The sequence below is a fragment of the Dermacentor albipictus genome, chromosome 5 (genome assembly GCF_038994185.2).
Source record: "Dermacentor albipictus isolate Rhodes 1998 colony chromosome 5, USDA_Dalb.pri_finalv2, whole genome shotgun sequence".
Taxonomy (NCBI): domain Eukaryota; kingdom Metazoa; phylum Arthropoda; class Arachnida; order Ixodida; family Ixodidae; genus Dermacentor; species Dermacentor albipictus.
Window position 1 is genome coordinate 157,435,332 of NC_091825.1, and position 19,088 is coordinate 157,454,419.

General features: G+C 43.7%; 1 protein-coding gene and 1 long non-coding RNA gene across 2 annotated transcripts in view; one reads left to right on the forward strand and one right to left on the reverse strand.

Annotated features, from left to right (window-relative positions):
- jeb (jelly belly) overlaps nt 1-19,088 on the forward strand; it is a 250,618-nt gene that overhangs the window by 145,334 nt on the left and 86,196 nt on the right. The window lies entirely within an intron of this gene.
- Nucleotides 1-19,088, reverse strand: part of LOC135902371 (uncharacterized) — a 279,164-nt gene that overhangs the window by 104,632 nt on the left and 155,444 nt on the right. The gene's annotated exons all lie outside the window — the stretch shown is intronic.

A 19,088-nucleotide genomic window follows, 5' to 3' on the forward strand; every position in this document is an offset into this window, starting at 1 on the left:
TATTCACGATTCTTACGCACGATGTTTGTCGCTTGCGCGAATGACAAAACCCCCCGCAAATCTATTACTAATGCTCTTGTTTCACACGCCGCACACACATGAATTTATTCATATGTAGGCAGCCTGAACGTCGCAAGCCTTGCGTAGAGGCAATTCGATCAATCAGCGCGCTTAGCAACCGTTGCCATTTGTAACCAACAGCAAGGCCTAGAGGTATAGGTCACTTCAGTCACACCTTTCTCAATAGAGAGTTTTAGAATAGGGGCCCCAATAGTTTGGGGCCCCAAAGAGCTTTGCGCGTGTTAGCGTTGGGGCACGCAGAAGCGAAGAGTTTTACAATAGGGATTTGCGTTTGCGGATAGCGTCTTGCGCTGACAGCGCCACTACGGCGACGAAGAAAAGCTATTAGAAATAATTCAATAATATATACCATTCTCTTGATAAGAATAGTAATTTTTACTTGCGTGTATTCGCGTTTAATTACAATTTAGATGTTATTCTGTAAGCAGCAAACAATTAGTTGCGCTCAGTTTTGAGCAAACCAACTTTACGTTCCTTCACCAGCCAAGCTTAGCCATGTTAGGCCTACGAGCCATAAAATCCACAATCGAATTCGGAATCAGCGACGTCTAATGAATCAATCTTCATAACGCATGCTAGTTGAGAGAAAGCGATAACCGCAGTCACTTCTCCTAGCTTGCGAACTTCCCGCGTTACCGCGAATCGAACCCACTTGGGTGTTAGATTGGAGCCGTCGCTTCGATGGGTGCCGTCATGTTTGCTGACGCAAAGCTTTTGGGGCCGCTTTTTGGGCTCCCGCTAAATCGGTGAAAAATAGCGTTCCCAACGCAAAACCCAAACGCAGTTCGCGTCTCGCGCATGCGCAGTGGCTTCGACGCTATTTCTTCGGGGCCCCAAAAGGTTTGGGGCCCCTATTCTAAGACTCTCTAATGTCTCTGGGATTGTTGGGTCCTCTGCTTAGTTTTATTTCATCCTTCTAGGTGGATCCTCTTTATATTTATGGCGTGTCATTGTGGCGCCATCAAGAACATTTACTTGCCGAAGGGGTCTGTTACCTCTGAAATTTTGGTGCACACTTTTGCTTCCTTCTTTTGCCTTTTTTTATTCATGACTACGCATATACCAAACAATCGTCTTAACACAAGATGACACAAAGCAGTGCAGGCACTAAGTACAATTGCTGTCGCAACTAAAATTTTACGTCACTATAGACATTCAGAAAGCCAACATAAACACCAAGGACAACATAGCGGAACTTACTTGTACTTATTAATTGAATTAAATAAATTACAAATTACTGGAAATGAAAAATGGCTTAAGAAGCAACTGGTCCCAGGTGGGGAACGACCACACGGCTTCGCATTAGGCATGCGATGCTCTTACCAATTAAGCTACTGCGGCGCAGTTTTTCCACCCACTATCTCGGGTATTTATGTGTTACTACTACAACTAATTCTGGGAATGTTAGCCAACGCGACCACTTGCAAACCTTGGCGGTGGATGTGGAACATCCTTTTGGCCGCAGGCGTAGTAATAGTAGTAAAACATAAATATGGCAGAAAGTGGACGGGAAAACGGCCCCGCTGTAGTTCAATTAATAAGAGCATCGCACGCGTAATTCGGAGACGTGGAATCATTCCCCACCTTTGGCCAGTTAATTTTTCATCAATATTCGCTTCAAATAATTTATCATTTCTTTATTTCACTTAGTAAGAACAAACAATTTTCTATACGTTGTTCTCGGTGTCTGTTTTCTGGCTTTTTATTATATGAGCAATAAAAATGGTGCCCTCAGTTTCCTTCCATCTCGTTCATTAAACATTCAAGGGTGCATTATAGAGCCCTCAGACAAGTGGCTTAACGAGCCCCTGTGACGGCTAACTATGGGTTTCTATCGCAAATAAAGACTAAACAAAGCGCAATCTATGCCAATCATTGAAGACTTACGCTAACGTCAAATCTCTGGGTCGGCCACGGTGGTCGCATTTCGATGGGGGCGAAATGCGAAAACACCCGTGTACTTAGATTTAGGTGCACGTTAAAGAACACCAGGTAGTCGAAATTTCCGGAGTCCTCCACTACGGCATGCCTCATAACCAGAAAGTGGTTTTGGCACGTAAAACTCTATAATTTTTTTTTTAATCTCTGGGTCAAAGATTATCAATGTTTTTTTTAATGTTTTGCATAAGCCTTTAATCAGCAGCATCAGTTCTTCCGCGTCTACTTACTGCCATCACGCTGCTTGAAAACGCACCGGTATTCACACAGCCACAAGTGAGCACGCAAGGCTAAATGTACTTACGTACGCCGGCATGCACCGTATGCGGTATACCAGGCCCAGAAATAACAATACAGCCATTTTGCTTCCTCTTTAACCCTCCTAATCGTGCCTGCGAGGCCATGAAAGAACGCAGCACGCAAGGCAATTGTACAAGCGCACGCTCGATTCCGTGCAGCGTGTTCGACTCCACAGCCAGCGTCAACTAACGAATGGTTACGTCATCGGCCTAGTCACCTTAAGAACCATTCGGGAGTGACCGTTCTCCGGTTTGCTAGCGAACCCCGCTAGCCGAACCTAACATCCAGAACTCGGTATTACGTACGTAAAGCACGCGACTACTGACCGTGACTAGCGGACGCAAGTTTCAAGTTCAAAAACACTGTACGGTTTTAGTAAGGTGAAGCGCAGCTCAGAGCATAAGGCCTTGTAGACAAGGTTTTGCCACGGCCACTTTAGCCCCCGAGAGCAGTGATCGCTGCTTATTCTTCTCAATCCATTTCTTTGTTTTTGCGTGTCGCTCTTTTTGGAAAAGGGCCGCCCTGGTACGCCTGCGTGATGTGCCATAATTCTAGTCCGAGTCGCACAATCTCGGCAGGATATGAAAGCGGCTAGGGTGGCGTAATCGTCCGGGCGTGTCCCCCTTTTCTGTCCCAAGTAGAAGTGTCTTTTGCTGTCGTTTCTTGTCTTATATTTTTTGCGTTCCGAGAGGAGGTGATGCGCGACTACGTCCCTAAAGCTGTTTTGTTTTCGGGCTAAGAGCAGGCGCCACCGGCTGTGGCGTGCAAGGGAAGAATGCATCTGACCTCATATCCTGATGTCGGCGAGATGACAATGAGCAGCAGAAATGACTGCTCCATTCGTGGAGCACATTCGCGGCAACGCGTATTCTGATTTTAATGATTAATGCGTTTAATAATGATTTTAATGCCCTCGGTTACAGACTTTCAGGTTTTATAGCTCATTATGGCGCGAATATTAGAAAATCATTTCTCTACATTCGAATATATTTTCTGAAGTTTTTTGTTTCAGAACCACGGCCTTATTGTAAGGCACGCTTTCTTCTGGGATTCCTAATCAATTTCGACCACCTAGGGTTCTTTACCGTGCCACCTAATTCTCAGTACACAACCATTTTTTTTTTTCTAATTTCGCTGCCGTGGCAGCGATGGAACCCGCGGCATAGAGCTGAGAAGCACAACGCCATGGCAACAGAGCTAACATGATCAGTGACCTTTCCCGAGGTATGCAAACCGTAGCCTTATTCTGAAGTGTCAAAATATCGTGAAAGAATTTCCGCCATAATATTTCTGCAGTGGCATACGTTTTTCTTGCGAACCCCCCCCCCCCCCCCCATTTCTTCTAATAAAAAGGGAGGGGGGGGTGCGCCTGTCTGTGCGTTTCTCCTTAAATGCACATTTTTGTATTAGAATGCACTTTTTGTTCCGCACTGCTTAGTGTACTACTTGGCATTGCTGTTTCATTTGTGTTAATGGGTGCGATCATGCATCATGTATTCTGTGTGTCTCTCTTGATCTTTCTGCCGCCTCCACCTTCGTTCTCTAGTTTACGGTAGCAAAATTAGTTTTCTGCCGTAGACACACCCACTCTGCTGTTCTCTTCCATTTCGTCTCTTTCTTCCTATGTTTCTTTCATTCTTTCTTTTGTCTCGTTCGTCCAGTCTTTAAACTGACAACATGGAGCTCGACCACATTTCTGAAGAAGCTCGCTTTACTGTTGGTGACGCGCGCGTAGAACGGTAGTGTGCTTTTAATTCTTTTTCTCTCTGTCTCTTTTCAGGTCAGCGAGGCAAGTGATCGCACAATAAGTTTAGCCGTTTATTGATAGGCGCGGAGAAAAAACGAGTGATCTTGTACTGATATTTTCAGAAGTGCAAAAAGACACTAAACTAAAAATTCTTTTTTATTAGGTTTTTAGATTTCAAACGCATACAATTGTATGTGTGATGTATCACGCGTCTTGAGTGATAATGCGGGGTGAGAAAGTACAGTCTAATAACGAGTCAAGCAGAAGAAACATTTGGACAGGGAGTGTAAAAAAAAAACGTGAACGCATCCTCACCACTATTTCAACTATAACGCTACCTTCAATCCTGCTTCGAGACAGTCTTCGTCCCGCATAGCAGGCACCAACTATTTCAGAGGGTCTAATCGGTAGTAAGCTGCAAGTGAGCTATTTTTTTCGTTCCTGCTGTCTTTGCCATGTGACACTACCTCGATCAAGCAATTTGAAGAGGTACTTATTATGCAGAATGTTGATTTACAGAATGGGTGCCAAGACAAGGGAAGCGCAGTCAAAGATGGCAGAAAATTAGGTGAAATGATGAAATTAGAAAGTCTTCAGGCGCAAGTTGGAATCAGTTAGCGCAAGACAGGGGTAATTGGAGATCGATGGGAGAGTCCTTCGTATTGGGGTGAACAGAAATATAGGCTGATGATGATAATAATATTCAGTTTAAACAATTATGAATGATAGGGACTTCCTGTTTCACGCAATTCATGAAAAACAGCAACTCATGCTTGTACAGAGATGTAAAACTATTATGGTTATATGAACTTCACCAGGCTCTAACCTCTACCTTCTTTCGGCACATCGGCTTGCTTAAAAACTTCCGAAAATTCTGTTTCCCCTCAGAAACACCAAACATGAATTATTATACGTATATCTCTAAATACGAAGACATGTCACGTGCAGGTTCAACTTGCTTGTCCTCTTATTATAATAATTGAAAATTCTGGGGCTTTCATGCTACTAACACAATACGCCTAATAAGCACGCAGCATTGGGGGACTATATATATATATATATATATATATATATATATATATATATATATATATATATATATATATATATATATATATATATATATATATATATATATATATATATATATATATATATATATATATATATATATACTATATATATATATATATATATATATATATATATACGAGAAGAAAGGGGGTTAACCGAGGTGCCCGATTTTTATTAGTCATATGATAAGAAGCCAAGAAAAACTGACACCAAGGATAACACAGGGGGAATTACTGTGCTTATTAAATGAAAAAAAGAAACGATAAATTAGGGGAAATTAAAGTGGATGAAAAAACAACTTGCCGCAGGTAGAAGCCGAAATGCGAAGGTTGTGTATTATATATATACACAACCACAAAATATACACAACCTATATATATATATATATATATATATGTACCAGAAAAAAAACAGTTCTGGGTCCGGGTAAATATTCACAGTGAAGTAGACGCGCGTATGAAGCGGTTTATTGACGTTTCGGCCGGGGTCCGGCCTTCATCAGAATGCATTGCATGGTGTCAGTACAGTTAATATACATGCGCTTATCAACCAAATGAAGATACGTTAACATGAAAAACGAATAAAATGGGCGAACAAAATACATCCGGATCGTTCAAAGGATAGCTGACACGTGTATAGACCGATGGCGATTGCAAACATATAATCTAAGATACAAAGTATAAAAACGTACCGAAATGAATTGTAAGAACCAATCGCCACGTGACAACAAAACGTCGATATGCGCTCAATATGTGCTATGTTATCAAGCAAACACAGACACAGAAAAAGGGGAATAGCGACGTACTAGTAGAAGAAGGGACAAGTGACGGGCTACAAAGACAGGCAACTCAATTTTCCTACACATTCATTCATACCACACGCGACAGTATCAAACTTATAGATAAGGAAGGATTCGCGGGCTTCTCTATCATAATTTAAGCGAAACCCAGATTCAAGCAACGTGACTTTCAGTTTATCAAATGAGTGGTCAGGAAGATGTACGTGCTTTGAGATGGGCAGGTTGGGCAACGTGTTAGCGTGGGATTTATGATTGTTAAAGCGGAATCTGAAAGGCCCTTCTGTTTGTCCGATGTACCGTTTTTTGCAGAGCGTACATTCAAGCATATATATATATATGCTTGATATATATATATGCTATATATATATATATACATTGTAAAGGGGGTTTATTCGGCTCGTAGAGCCGCAGCGACAAACTATATATTCAATTATTTGGATCCGCTGTTCAATAAGTCGTAAGAAATGGCCGGTCCGGGCTCACGTACGTACAAAACCAAACTGCTGAATGTTACGGTCGGCCGCGGTCCGTTCACATACACACGCACGCACACACAAACACACGTAAACGGCCATGCACGCGCACACACGCACATTTATTCTTTATGTGCGTACGAACCAACCGAACAAGAAAAATAAATAGAACCCGTCATATAGGATGCCAGCCTAGCGCTCGGGTAAATGGCCTTTAGCAGTGAGGCCTCGGCACGCCCTCGCGAAGAGTGCTTTCCGCGACGACGCGGCGCCCCACGGAGGCGCCCGATGATGGACCCGGGCATCGCAGAGAGCATCGGCGATCTCGTACAGGGTGGACCCGACCGCTATGCACCAGCATCTGTCATTACTAACGGAGGTACGCGCGATGCTGCATGGAGGCGCTGCTCGGTGGTTCGCGCTAACTGATGCTCAAGAACTCAAATACACTTTTGCACGCAGTGCTGCCGCGAGTGTCACACAATAATCACGCTGCTCGGTGCATTCAGGGCCATTCGCTGGGCAGCGCCGTGAATCACAGAAAGCTGTCACACTGGCCATCGCGAACGAGGAACAGCAAATCGCTGCGTTGCTCGACTCAGTGATGACGTGGCTCTAAGAATATCGGTGCGATTTCATCAACGGAGCGCAGGGACCCCCAGCCCGTTCTTCATAAGCTCGTAGTATTTCCTTCCTTCGCTGCTTTACACGCCCAGCTTTGCGTGTTTTCTCAGTAAATATTGATGCAAGAGGCAAGAAAGCATGGTCCAAGTTCTGTTAATGTAATGGCCTGCAAGCACAGACGTCTTTTCTTATGTCGCACACAGGTCACAGCATCTCACTTCTACTCTATGATGGGCAACCTTGCTTAAGCTTGGCAGCATTAAAGCCGAGTGCAGCTCAGAAGTCTATTTTCAGCATATGCTTGATGTTGGAAATTTGAGATATAAGCAAGATGTAACAAAAAAACATAGAGAATTGAGTTAGTGCTGCACTGACACAGCTTTATCCATAAAGGGGGCGTTGCTATTAAAGCTGTATTTATCGCACAGAAATGGCAAACAATATTTGCAAGGAAATCAAATCCAAAACTCGGCTTGCTGTGACACATAACCAGTATTTATTATTGTGTAGTGACTTTGAAGATGAAGAGGAAGAGACAAGTGAATTTATTATTAGCCTTCACCTATCTGCATAGTACGCAGGGGTTATCGTTTAATGTTGCCACTATCATTACGTCAACCCTTTTTGTGCTTGCCAGATATCACCTGCTTAAGAAAAGGATAACTATTTAAATAAGTCTCTCCCCCGTCCTCCACCCCACTCCCGCCTGTACACTAAGAGTGAATGTAACAGCACCTTTATTGGTATGGCTTTGAGCTATCCGATAGAACGACATGATCTCTCAGAATGTCTCCATGGAAGTTTCTCGAAGCTGGCGGTGACTATTGAGACTACTAAACCCTTCAGTCACGAATTACGATCGAATGTCGATAAACGTGTTAATTTTACATAATTTTATGCCAAGGTGCTGGAGATTCCATTGAAAACAAGTCAAGGTGGGATGGGCATGACTGTGCATTTTATAGAGACCGATCACAATTACATATGGATTGAATAGTCACTTATTGTGCAGTCAGTCACGCTGTGTTTCTTCATTATTAATATAGAATAACCCGCTCAAATGACATGCACAGGTTAATTACTTAGCGCAAGCATTACAACAAGGACAAGAAGCTCTTTCGCAATTACTACTGAAACGCCCTACTTCAAACAGCCCGTCAAACACGGTAGTATACGTGCCTTCACCAAAGCGGTCCTCTGAAGCGATGTACTTTAGGGAAGCAGAATGTTCAATTCACTCAATGTTTGTAGTCTATTTGTTGCAACCTCTGCGCAGTAATGACAAAAATAAGCCGCGTCCACAAACGTGTACGCCGTGACTGAAGGGGCGGCGCACCGCGTTTTCTCGCTGCTTTTCTGGACAGGTTCGCTTAATGAAATAAAAGAAACGAATGTTTCATCCTAGAGTATAAACTGCTAGTGCCAAAAAACGCGCATTGAAGGTGATTTTCCCGCCTGTAGCTTGAACGGGAGTGAGAAGAGACAAACGAACGCGCTGTCATTTAGGAAATTACCCTAAATCCGGGCCCTAGATGTTGCCAGCGAATTTGGCGAAGAAAGAAAGCTGCCTCATACAGCTGTGTAATTTGATTTCTAGATGAACTCAGGAGTGAAAACCCACCGACTTCTATATACTCGCCATGTTTCCACGGCAACACATGTACGGCATTACCACCACCCGCTCACAAGCAAGCCAGATTTCCCACCAGGGGTGGACGTCACCCGAACGTGAGTGTGCGACCCTAATTATGCAAAGAATAGCTGCATTTATTCTCCACAGACGAGTCGAGATACCCGTTCACCTTCAGTCGCTGGTGTCGAAATATTTGTTTCTTCGGTTTCATTGCGCAGCTGCATGCGCCGCTCGCGCATCCAGACTTCCGTGCTATCCCACCAGACAATCGGCTTCAAAAGTGTTCATAGGGAATGGCACCGCAATTGTAGTTACTCACATACTGTGCGCATTGCGTGCAAATATACGGTTACGAGATGTAGCTAAGCCATTACTTGGGGAGGACGCAGGTGGTCCGCTTATGGTCTACATACACCCGCACACTGCACGGATTAGGTACGGCTGCCGTATACTGAACATCGGGTATTCTTCCCAGATGCATGATAGGGTTCACACGGTATTAGTATTGCCTCGAAGATTTACTTTTATTACATAGGTTCACTGAATCTTAAACGAAACACTACCCGCCGTAGCGCGGCGGTCCTATGATTTGAAGCGCGCTCATTGAGGTACGAATTATTCATGCAAAGCAAGATTTCTTTGTATTATCCTTATGTCTGTTTCCATTCCACAAAGTGAGGATATTGCATGTTTTGGAGCATACGCTTGGGAGGCTTGGATGCAAGTTTTATTCAGCCAGTCGACACATCACAGGATTGTGCAATAAGCTTTCACATCGCTAAAATAATAAGAGCAGTAACACAAAGTAAAGAAAAAAATCCCAAATCCATGGAAAAGGTTAAAGGTTTTTTCACCTTGCTTAATTGGCCAGTGAAGGCCCAAAGACAGAAGACCCAAAACCTATTTAAATAAATAAAAAAAAGCGTAGTAGATATTCAGTCGGAATAAATTGCCGAAACGGGTGTGCATTCAATTTTCTTTGTCGTTGCAACGTCAACAGGAAGTAACAGCTTCCGAGGACAAAGGCAAGAGCTAGAGCAAAGGATAACAGAGTGGAACAAACGTATAAGCACGGAGGCTTAGAGCCGAACAGAATTTAAATTGCTCATTTTAATACTGAAGTATTCTGCACTGGCCCTAGAAATATTGTGGGAGTGAAGAAATTGCTATTCTGCGCATCCGTATACCTCAGTCGCACACAAATTCTAGAACAGTGTATGGAAACGAGACTCTACCGGACTGTTCGCGCATGTTGTGCCAACAGACAGGTGACGTGCTTCGAGTATTGGATTCTGTCATGGGCTAGCGTGACATCGACTCTCAATTCTCTGTGGAAACCCGATTGCGAGGGTTCGGTAGTGAGCCATTTATTTGGCGCTAGCCCATTTCCTTTGTTCGCTACTCCAAATAGGCTTCGTGTCATCATGTAAATCTATACTTCTGATCTTTGTGTATGCACTGGACTTTCTGACACCTCATCTACCTCTCGCTTTCAATAAGTGAAGCGTCAATAGTGACGGCACACAAGAAGAAATACAGACAGGAAGCGCTTTGTCCTGTCTGTATTTCTTCTTGCATGCCGTCACTATTGGCGCTTCACCTATTGAAAGCTATGCACCAAATAGCCCCACAACGTGTTTTACTACCTCTCGTTATTTGGAATACCATGCCCAACCCGAACCGGACTAACAGCTCCAGCTCCCATGGTAGCCTATCACCTGTCTATTATTTCTGGACTTTTTCACTGGCTCCTTACTTGAAGATGAACCCACCACTGAGTTTCCAAGGTGCGAAGAAATGTTGCACCGGCTCTGGCTTGGTGTCGCGTTTACCAAACTATACTCGTGTATTATTGGATCTGCCGATAGCCCTACATGTGGCACTTGCAGCTGTGAAGAAACAATCTCACATCCGTGCGTCTGTGCCAGATATGATATGGAACCATTTCCATGTAGCGCAACTTAGTACATAAGCGCAGAGGGAGAACAAAATAGACGCACAGCGCTGCCTATGCGTCTGTGTGCTAGTTGCGCTACACGTCCACACACACTGCAACGTTTTCCCGATGGCGCTTGAACGAGGCCAAATCTTAACACTGATGTAAAGGGGAGATGCAGGCCAGGTATACTGTGTCAGACACACTGGACAACCCGTCACTGTCAGAGCAAAATAAACAGTGATCACAACATACATACACGCAAAAGGCAGCAAGAGTGCTAGTACGCTTCAGGTGGTCTACGGGCTGGCGAAATAGTTTGCGATGGTCTCGTGTGCTACCACGAAATTTTATCTGCCGATTTCCGTGTTGCGACTCACCTTTCTCCCTTTCTATCTCTTTAAATCTATATTACCTTTTTCTCTGTGCGACGTTGCAAAGTGGAATTTTTGTTTTCTTATCAACTTCCGTGATTTTCCTTTGATCCTCTCTGCACTCCCTACTGTGCAGCCACGTAAGCCTAACTATATAATTTTTCATTTTTGCAATTTAAAATGCGTCCTGAACCAAGCAGGGCTCCACTTCATTCTACACTACGCATCTAGCACCGCAGGCACGGTTTGTAATATTTGTAGGCTTGACAAGTGCTCGAAAGCACCGTTTTCTCATTGATTTTACTTAAGCTATTCTAGTGCTTAAGTAGGTTTATAATAGCTAACCTTCTAGCACGAACTGTAGTAAAATGATGAAATGAAGGGGTACATGTGACGTGCGTGCTAGGGGCAGCAGAAATATTAGTGGCATTTGTGACCGTGCTTGCCTTCAGCTAGCTTCCCGCAAAGCGTGGTCAGTAGACCTTGGCCTTGCACGCTTCGTTTCAATTTCGCACGTGTCGCAGTCGCATCTCCAGGCCACGAATACATTCAGCTTCTGCCTGACAGAAACACGTGCTACGATAACCAGTGACACAGAGAAGCAACCGATGTAGCGTCTCTCCGCTCAACGTTCTCGAAGCCCGCTCACAGCGCGGAGTCGCTATAGTCTCTCACCTGGACGTCAGTTCACCTTCTCGTCCGTGCCGTTTATTGTATCCGGGAGCAAAACAAAGAACCCGAAAAGCTCTTCCCTGGAGTTTCATAAACATGCGCCCCTGTATCCCGGGACAAAGAAAGGCCGCCCTGTTATGATAACGCGGCAGACTCTTTCGCCACGGCTGGATCGTGGCAGCGGCACAATGCTCCCTTTCTCTCGGTCGCGTTCGCGGCGGGCGGTACGCCGCTGTCGATGCCAGAGTCAGGCAGCAACGCGACTTTCTATACAACGTGTACGGGTCGGGCTAAACGTGGTGTGCCAAAGCTGCGGCTGCAGCTACGCGGAGGCGCGGTGAACGTGACCCGGACCTGCCTCTCGCCACGGCGATGTCCAGCCAGGCCACGCGTTGCCACGAAAGGCGCAACACGTAACTACTGGAAGTTTCATCGGCCGGCGTTGGTGCGCGCCCGTAATGGGACATCAGCCGATGTCGCGCTGTGGACGCTGCGAGGAAGCTAGCTTACCCACCGACGAGGATAAGAGAGCCACGCGAGAATTTTTGCGCAAACCGCGCATGGCGGCGCCGTACGCGCTCTAAATAACTGTTCCTTTTGTGCTGACATCATCGTCTCGGCTCTCCCACCACCCTATCATGTCTTGCCAGCGTCAAATACACGTGTTTTCTTTCGAGCCATGGGAGCCAGTGTACTTTCGGCACAAGAACTCGATAGACTCGGGATGATGGTGTCCCCCAAGAACGTGTTTCCACATGTATTAGTAGTAGTGAATTTTATAGATAGTGTTTCTTTTCTATTTTAATTTTAACGAAAGGCTGCCTTAAAATAAAGCGGTCAGACAAGTTCTTTGAGCTAGGTGCTACTATAAGATTAGTTGCGTCAGTGCTATCTCGCGTCGCTAGTCATATATCGCCTTAACCCTTCTAACGCTACGTACAATCGAAGGCGGGCTGCGTGAAGTGCCCGGGAGATCTCAATAAATTTTGCTTTTGACATTAAGACAGTATAGGCGTTGTGAGGCCGTAAATTTTTAATTTCCTTCACAAACGTTCCGAAAACGTAGTCTGCCCAATGCGGCTATCATGCAGGATGAGATATGAAAGGCTGCAGGGTGCAGGGATGTTGCGTGAATAAGGGACTTCGGGAGCACGATTGGAGCGTGCGTGATGCCTCGAAGGCAATTTCGCTAGGCGCAGCCGAAATTGCGGGTGCAAAACATGGAATAGACTTCTAAGCGTGCCACCATTAAAGCTTCCTAGCAAAGAGTTACCCTTTCCGCGAAACATTAGTTCCACAATGTGTGATTTTGTGGATGACTGAGATATATCCTGTCTGGTTCTTCCTGCTCCATAGTTGCTTTTGCTTTTTGGTGTTGTTTTCGCTTGTTTATTGCGTGCTCCAGTATATATTGGCGTATAAGTGAAATGAAATAACCGGAGCCACAGTGCTACCAACCTCATCAGCCCACTGCATTTTGCCCTACCTATCTACGCGCGCGAATGAATTCAGTGGAAGATCAGCGCTTCGTGTGAGTAATTAAGTTCGGGCGTTTGCATTTTTCCGCGTTGTATCGCGAAATTATATATAAGAACTCGCCCTAGCCTACACCATACTGTGTATATTAATTACAAATCACCTGTGATCACCGTTTTCATGTTTCTTTCTGCTGTGTTCTTTTTTTTTTTTGAGGTGGTTCTTATTAAAGAAAAGTGCTCAAGCTTGACTGTTCTAAATAACATCACATCCACTTTAGTAAGACTGCGCATAAGCATATGTACGGCTAATTTGAAATGTGCCTATCAAGTAAAAATAAATATTGTCCTTCCTTACTTTCACAGGAATTGTTTATCGTTGCGCCACTATGTAAATTTGAACGTGCCAGCCTTTTACTTCACAGCAATATTGCTTTAGAGTAAATTTTCCGCATGGACTTTCTGTACAGGATCTTTAGAAATCCTAATTCTGCGTCGTCAGCAAGTTACCATGCGAGCTAGCCCTGTCACTCGTGTAGAAAGGCTAGTATCTGTAAAGTGGCTTGCCCAAAAACTCCACACTTGTATTCAATATATAGATTGTATCAATGCTCTCGACTGTGTTATCAAACACGGGTTAAAAATTTCATGAACACGGTACCAGTAAAAAGGTAAAACAATATAAATCGTACAACAAATACAAGGGCAGAGCCTCCATTCACTATACTTTAGCTTTGTGTCATGTCCTCGTTAGCTTATGCAATTTAATGAAACTTTGCGCTCAAGTTAACTAGGCATCGAATGAAACTTACATAAACGGCATTGTTCCTTTCATCGCTTATGGCCCCCTTTTCGTGCACTTCACTTTTGATGAACACCTGTAATCTGTTGCCAGAAAACCATGCTATCCATGGAACACCACATACTTAAATATTGAACTAAAGGCGTCTTTAGTGGCCAGCACACAGACACGGTTGAGTTAGAAGGTCCGCAGGAGGCCTGCTTTTTTCGAAGTAATAATTCATCGGCTACATACAATGCTGAAATGGTGCCAACCGAAATTCTTTGATAAATGACAATGCAATACGACTAGTTGGGCGTCCTTTCTTTTTCTCTAGACATAGTTTCTCTTAGAGCACCAACATTATTTAAAGAATCCAAACTATGTCTGATTTAAACATAAAGCTTATTTAATGAAACTTTCAGTACTGCTCGCAAAGCTCATAAATACTGTCAGCCAGTCATCTGCTGTAAATTGACAAACGTATATGTTAACTTTGATAATTGAATGAGGAATCAAAACGTTAGCAAAGCTACATCTTTTAATTCATTCAATGCATTCTAAGACACTATTGCTCTTCATTCTAACACATATTTCAGCCTGTATTACACTTCCGTTTAATTTATATGCAGTGACATATCATGGTCGTTGCGTCCATTTTATAATAATTTCCTCGATTAGTCTGCTAGTAGTGATTACTCATAACATAGCGTGAAGAACTGTCATTCTGTTAATGCAGATTCAGTTCTGTGTTCGTCCGTTATTTTTGCGATAACATTCATTATATATACGTATGGCCTTGTTCGTTGCCCTTGCTGACATCAGTGCTGTCACAGCTACATTAAAGTTTTCTTGCGCTCACTTAGCCATGTCTCTAACACACACGTATCTCTTTCAACCACATTCTACTAAATGCATACAAGATGCAACTGTAGCCACTGAATGTCATACTCGTCTATGTCCAGCCAAAAAGTGAGCTTTTAACTGTGTAATTTGAAAGGGCTTTCAATGAAAGAACTAAGCACTCCCTCATGAAGATCTCGTTCCTTTCTGAAAACTGTGGCCTTTAGAAAAGTAAAATGGCCATCTAGATATTTTTATCGGCAATCAAGTACTAATGTGCTCTCTTCGCAGGCCAAAAAGACAGTGTTTAAACAGTCTCTTCGCTTTGCAATGTGCCTCAACATCAGCATATAGTATATGTTTTTGACAGAGCGCCTCCCCATGTTAGGTGCTCGAGGCTTTAACAGAAAAAATCTGAAAGAACGTTAAGAGACGGTAAATCATGACAGAGCATATGTAGGGGCAAACGATGAGACGCTGGGATGTGTCCACAAGGATGGTGCAGCCCAGGCTCCTAGCGGCCAGTGTAAACAGAGCGATAAAAATGCACAGTCAGCATTCGTTGATCTAACGACTGAATGAAACAGACAGACTTTGAGCTTTCTATTGAACAGAAAGATGTTGCAAATGTTCTGAAACCACTGCTTGTGTTCGAAAAGAAACCGATACGGGAGAAGGTACTCCGACGTTAGGCTTTGCCACACAGTTAGTCCAACTGCGGCGAAGTAATCTTTGCAAAAGAAACATGGTACATTAAATTCTGCAATGGTCGGTCACATATTCGCAGGTGCAAATAAATACACACAACATCATAAGCACGTGACCCTGAACACACAAACATGTAAAATTATTTTTTTCCTTTCTTTTTCGCGTGTGTGTGGCACCACGTACGATTCTCACCTTTTTTCCACAATGGGAAATCGCTAAATGTGTGCGCACGCATGCACTCAACCACATGCACATGCGCATACAGAAGCGTATTCGAACACAGACAAAGGACATTAATGCTAAGTATGCCTCAGCAAATTTGTTCAAATTATTTGAAATACTCATTGTCTGTATTCTTCCTTACTCTATCGTAGACATAATCAGGAGAGTCATGCCTATTTATCATATTGTGGGCTCATTGTATTACTCAACGCTAGGATTCATTGGATTGGGACGTCTTTATGCAAACTACACTACAACTACATAACACTTTATATAATGATGTATCGTTGCACTCCACATTTATTACTTTTCCCGAAAGACACTACAAAGTGGCATGTTGTATCACTCTTGCAAGCATGGGGCAACACGACACAGAAACATACCGCCAAACAAGGAAGCCTGAGCGCTTTTTTCAGCGTCCAGCCTGTAAAATTAGTGCCCAAAAACACTGCACTAACGCGAGCACGCACCCAGCATCAAGGTTTGCGGCTGCGCGCAACGTTTCCCGTCCGCGTACAATGCGATCTGCCAGAGGTAGAGGAGGAAAAATTGTCTCGTTCTTCCTTGCTTCGTTTTGTGCTACGGTAGGTCATGCATGCGCTTAGCTGCGCGGTTCCGCCGAATATTTTTGCTTTCCTCGGTATACGCCGCTTTTGGAGGCTGTCGTTGGTCGTGTGTTCCGCCGCGTGATTTGCGGTCGCCGATCCCGTAATAGATGACAGGCCTGGCATGGCACGTCGGGCCAGGTTTTTCAAAGAACAGCGAGCGGCTCACTCTCGCCCATCTTTTGTGCCCCACTCTTTCCGACCTCTCTGCCGTTGCGTGTGCTGGCGAACGTGCTCACTCGTACCGGCACGGCTACGTGGACAACAACACACCGCTGTCAAGAGCTCTGGTGTCCCGAAATAAACGCAGGAATGGGCCCAGGGCGCAGCCTTTTTGTGGTATTTAATTGAAACACTGTTTTGACGTTCGGACTGCGCAGACAGCCCGTACAGTGCCCTTCCTGCCATATATGTTTGTGTATCACATGCTCACTTAAAATAAAACGATTACATGTACGCATGCACTAACTCATGCGCGCACACACAAAAAAATATACCTTAGCTTTCTTGCTGGATACTTCTGACCAAAAATTGGTAGGCGACCCTAATCTCTGACTTAGGTGTCTCTTAGTGGCACTCGCACCTAGGCGTGGTGCTCTTTAGGTTAACTTTAGGCGAATGCAACGCACGACCCGAACTCGGAGGCGACTGTCTTCCATTAATGAGCCGGTTAAGTACCACGCCACCTTCTTGTGCGTGACGTCATTAGTGACATCATTACTTCCGATTACTACTTCCGGGTTTCCAGGAATTTCGCCAGAGTCGTGCTCACCTGGCGGGTCTCTAAAGTCTACGATTCTTTGCTTTAGTGTGTGGTATTCAGTGATTTCTAATTAATTATAATTATTTCAGACACTTTCGTAACACACCTTCTAACTAACCGTATGATATGATAACATATCTATAATAAACACCATGAATTTTGTACTATATTTTCCCTATTCTTTTACGATTTATTTTGAATTTCGTTCCAGAACGTCTCAGTGATTTTTAATTAATTCTATTTATTCCACGCACTTCAGTAACTCAACTTGTAACTAAACTTATGGTCTGATATTATATGTATAACTAAGCCCATGAAGTTTGAACTCTACTATTTCTTTTTCTGATTAATTTTGAATTTCGTCCCCCGTCATCTCAATGATTTCTAATTAATGCTTACTACTCCAGACACTTCAGTAACTCAACTTGTCACCAGACTTATGCTCTGTTATTATATCTATAATGAAACCAATGAATTTTGTACTGTAATATTTTCTTTTATTTCTTATTACTTATTTTGAATGTCCTTCCAGGTCGTCTCAGGAGGTGAACCAGAAGGGCTGCGCAAGAAACAGGAGCGTCACTCGATGCTCGCGCCACTAAAACGATAAATTCGCAAAATATTTTAATGCAACATTTCTTTTTATGCTCGGTGGCACTCTCTCAGCTTTCACCGTAATATGGTTTGTCCCAAAGATTTTATGGACGATTTGGTTTGACGCACAGCGTCTTGTTTCGCCTTACTTCGTTTTTCAAGACTTGTTCGTGTGTTTACGCCGAAGGAAACGCCTGAACGAATGCTTTTTTGCTTAGCGCAGAGCTATAAAGTGTGGTTACATTTTTAAATATAAATATGAAGCTAAGTTTTTATGAGCGGGCTTTGTCAGCACTACGACTGAATTCCATTGAATGTCCTTGTTTAAAAGACGAAAAATATACAAAATTTGTCCTTGGCTTATCGATGTCCTTCCACAGATCTTGCACTGTGCTGCTGGCGTTTTATTCCTCTGACTGCGTGCTTTAAACCACGTTCTAGCAACGAAGCGATGGCTAATTCGGAGAGCTGCATGTGGACAAGAGAGCGCCAGCGCTGTTTTACAAGGGAAAAGTCAACAAAAAGAAATTCCGTACCAAGGCCTGCTTCAGAGAGCTACTTGGAACGACTCGTTCGCGAAAACAAAAGTCGTTCAATCATGATGGCGAATATATTACTTGCGAAAGCGACCGGCCAATTAGTAAAAGTTCTTGCGGATGAAAAGCTTCGTGAATTGAGCGCTTTGCACAAACCAACATTTCTTGCTTTTTTTTACTTTGCCTTTTATCGTCATTAAGGCGCCGTGTTAGTGGACGCTGTGGAGGAAACACAAAGAAAGTAATCTACCTAATCACCAAACCACAAGGAAACATGACGCCCATATAGCCAGCTCCAGAAAATTCAATATTTTAAAATTGAGATGTGGACGCGTATTTGCTTGGACTTTGTCTTTGTGTCCTCCTGTGCTGTGATAATGAGCGAAGTGGTTTGTTCGAAGACAGAGAAAAGTATTCGTATATGCCCACAGCACTAAAATAATGAACTCGTGTGTATATTCGTGAGCCTTACAAAAAATTTGTGTCTGTAAGATTGCCCAGCGAAGCGGCCGACCATGCCTTTCAGTGTGTTATCGCAATGGAAGGCGGGTGGACCTTGCGTGGTGCTATTGTCTCGAGCTAACCACACGACTTCGAAGTCAGGAAGCAAATGTTTGCAAGATAAAGCACAGTTTTTCTCTTGAAAGCATTGTGCTTTCAATGACCTTCCTCGTAAGAAAATATTACTTCATTTCTCTCTGTTTTTTGTTCTTTTATGTCTTTGCAGATAACAATTTTCTTAGAAAACTTAAAAGGCAACGTATACGCCCGTGTTAAGACATGTCCATCATCATCATCATCACCATCATCATCACCATCATCATCAGCCTGGTTACGCCCACTGCAGGGCAAAGGCCTCTCCCATACTTCTCCAACTACCCCGGTCATGTACTAATTGTGGCCATGTTGT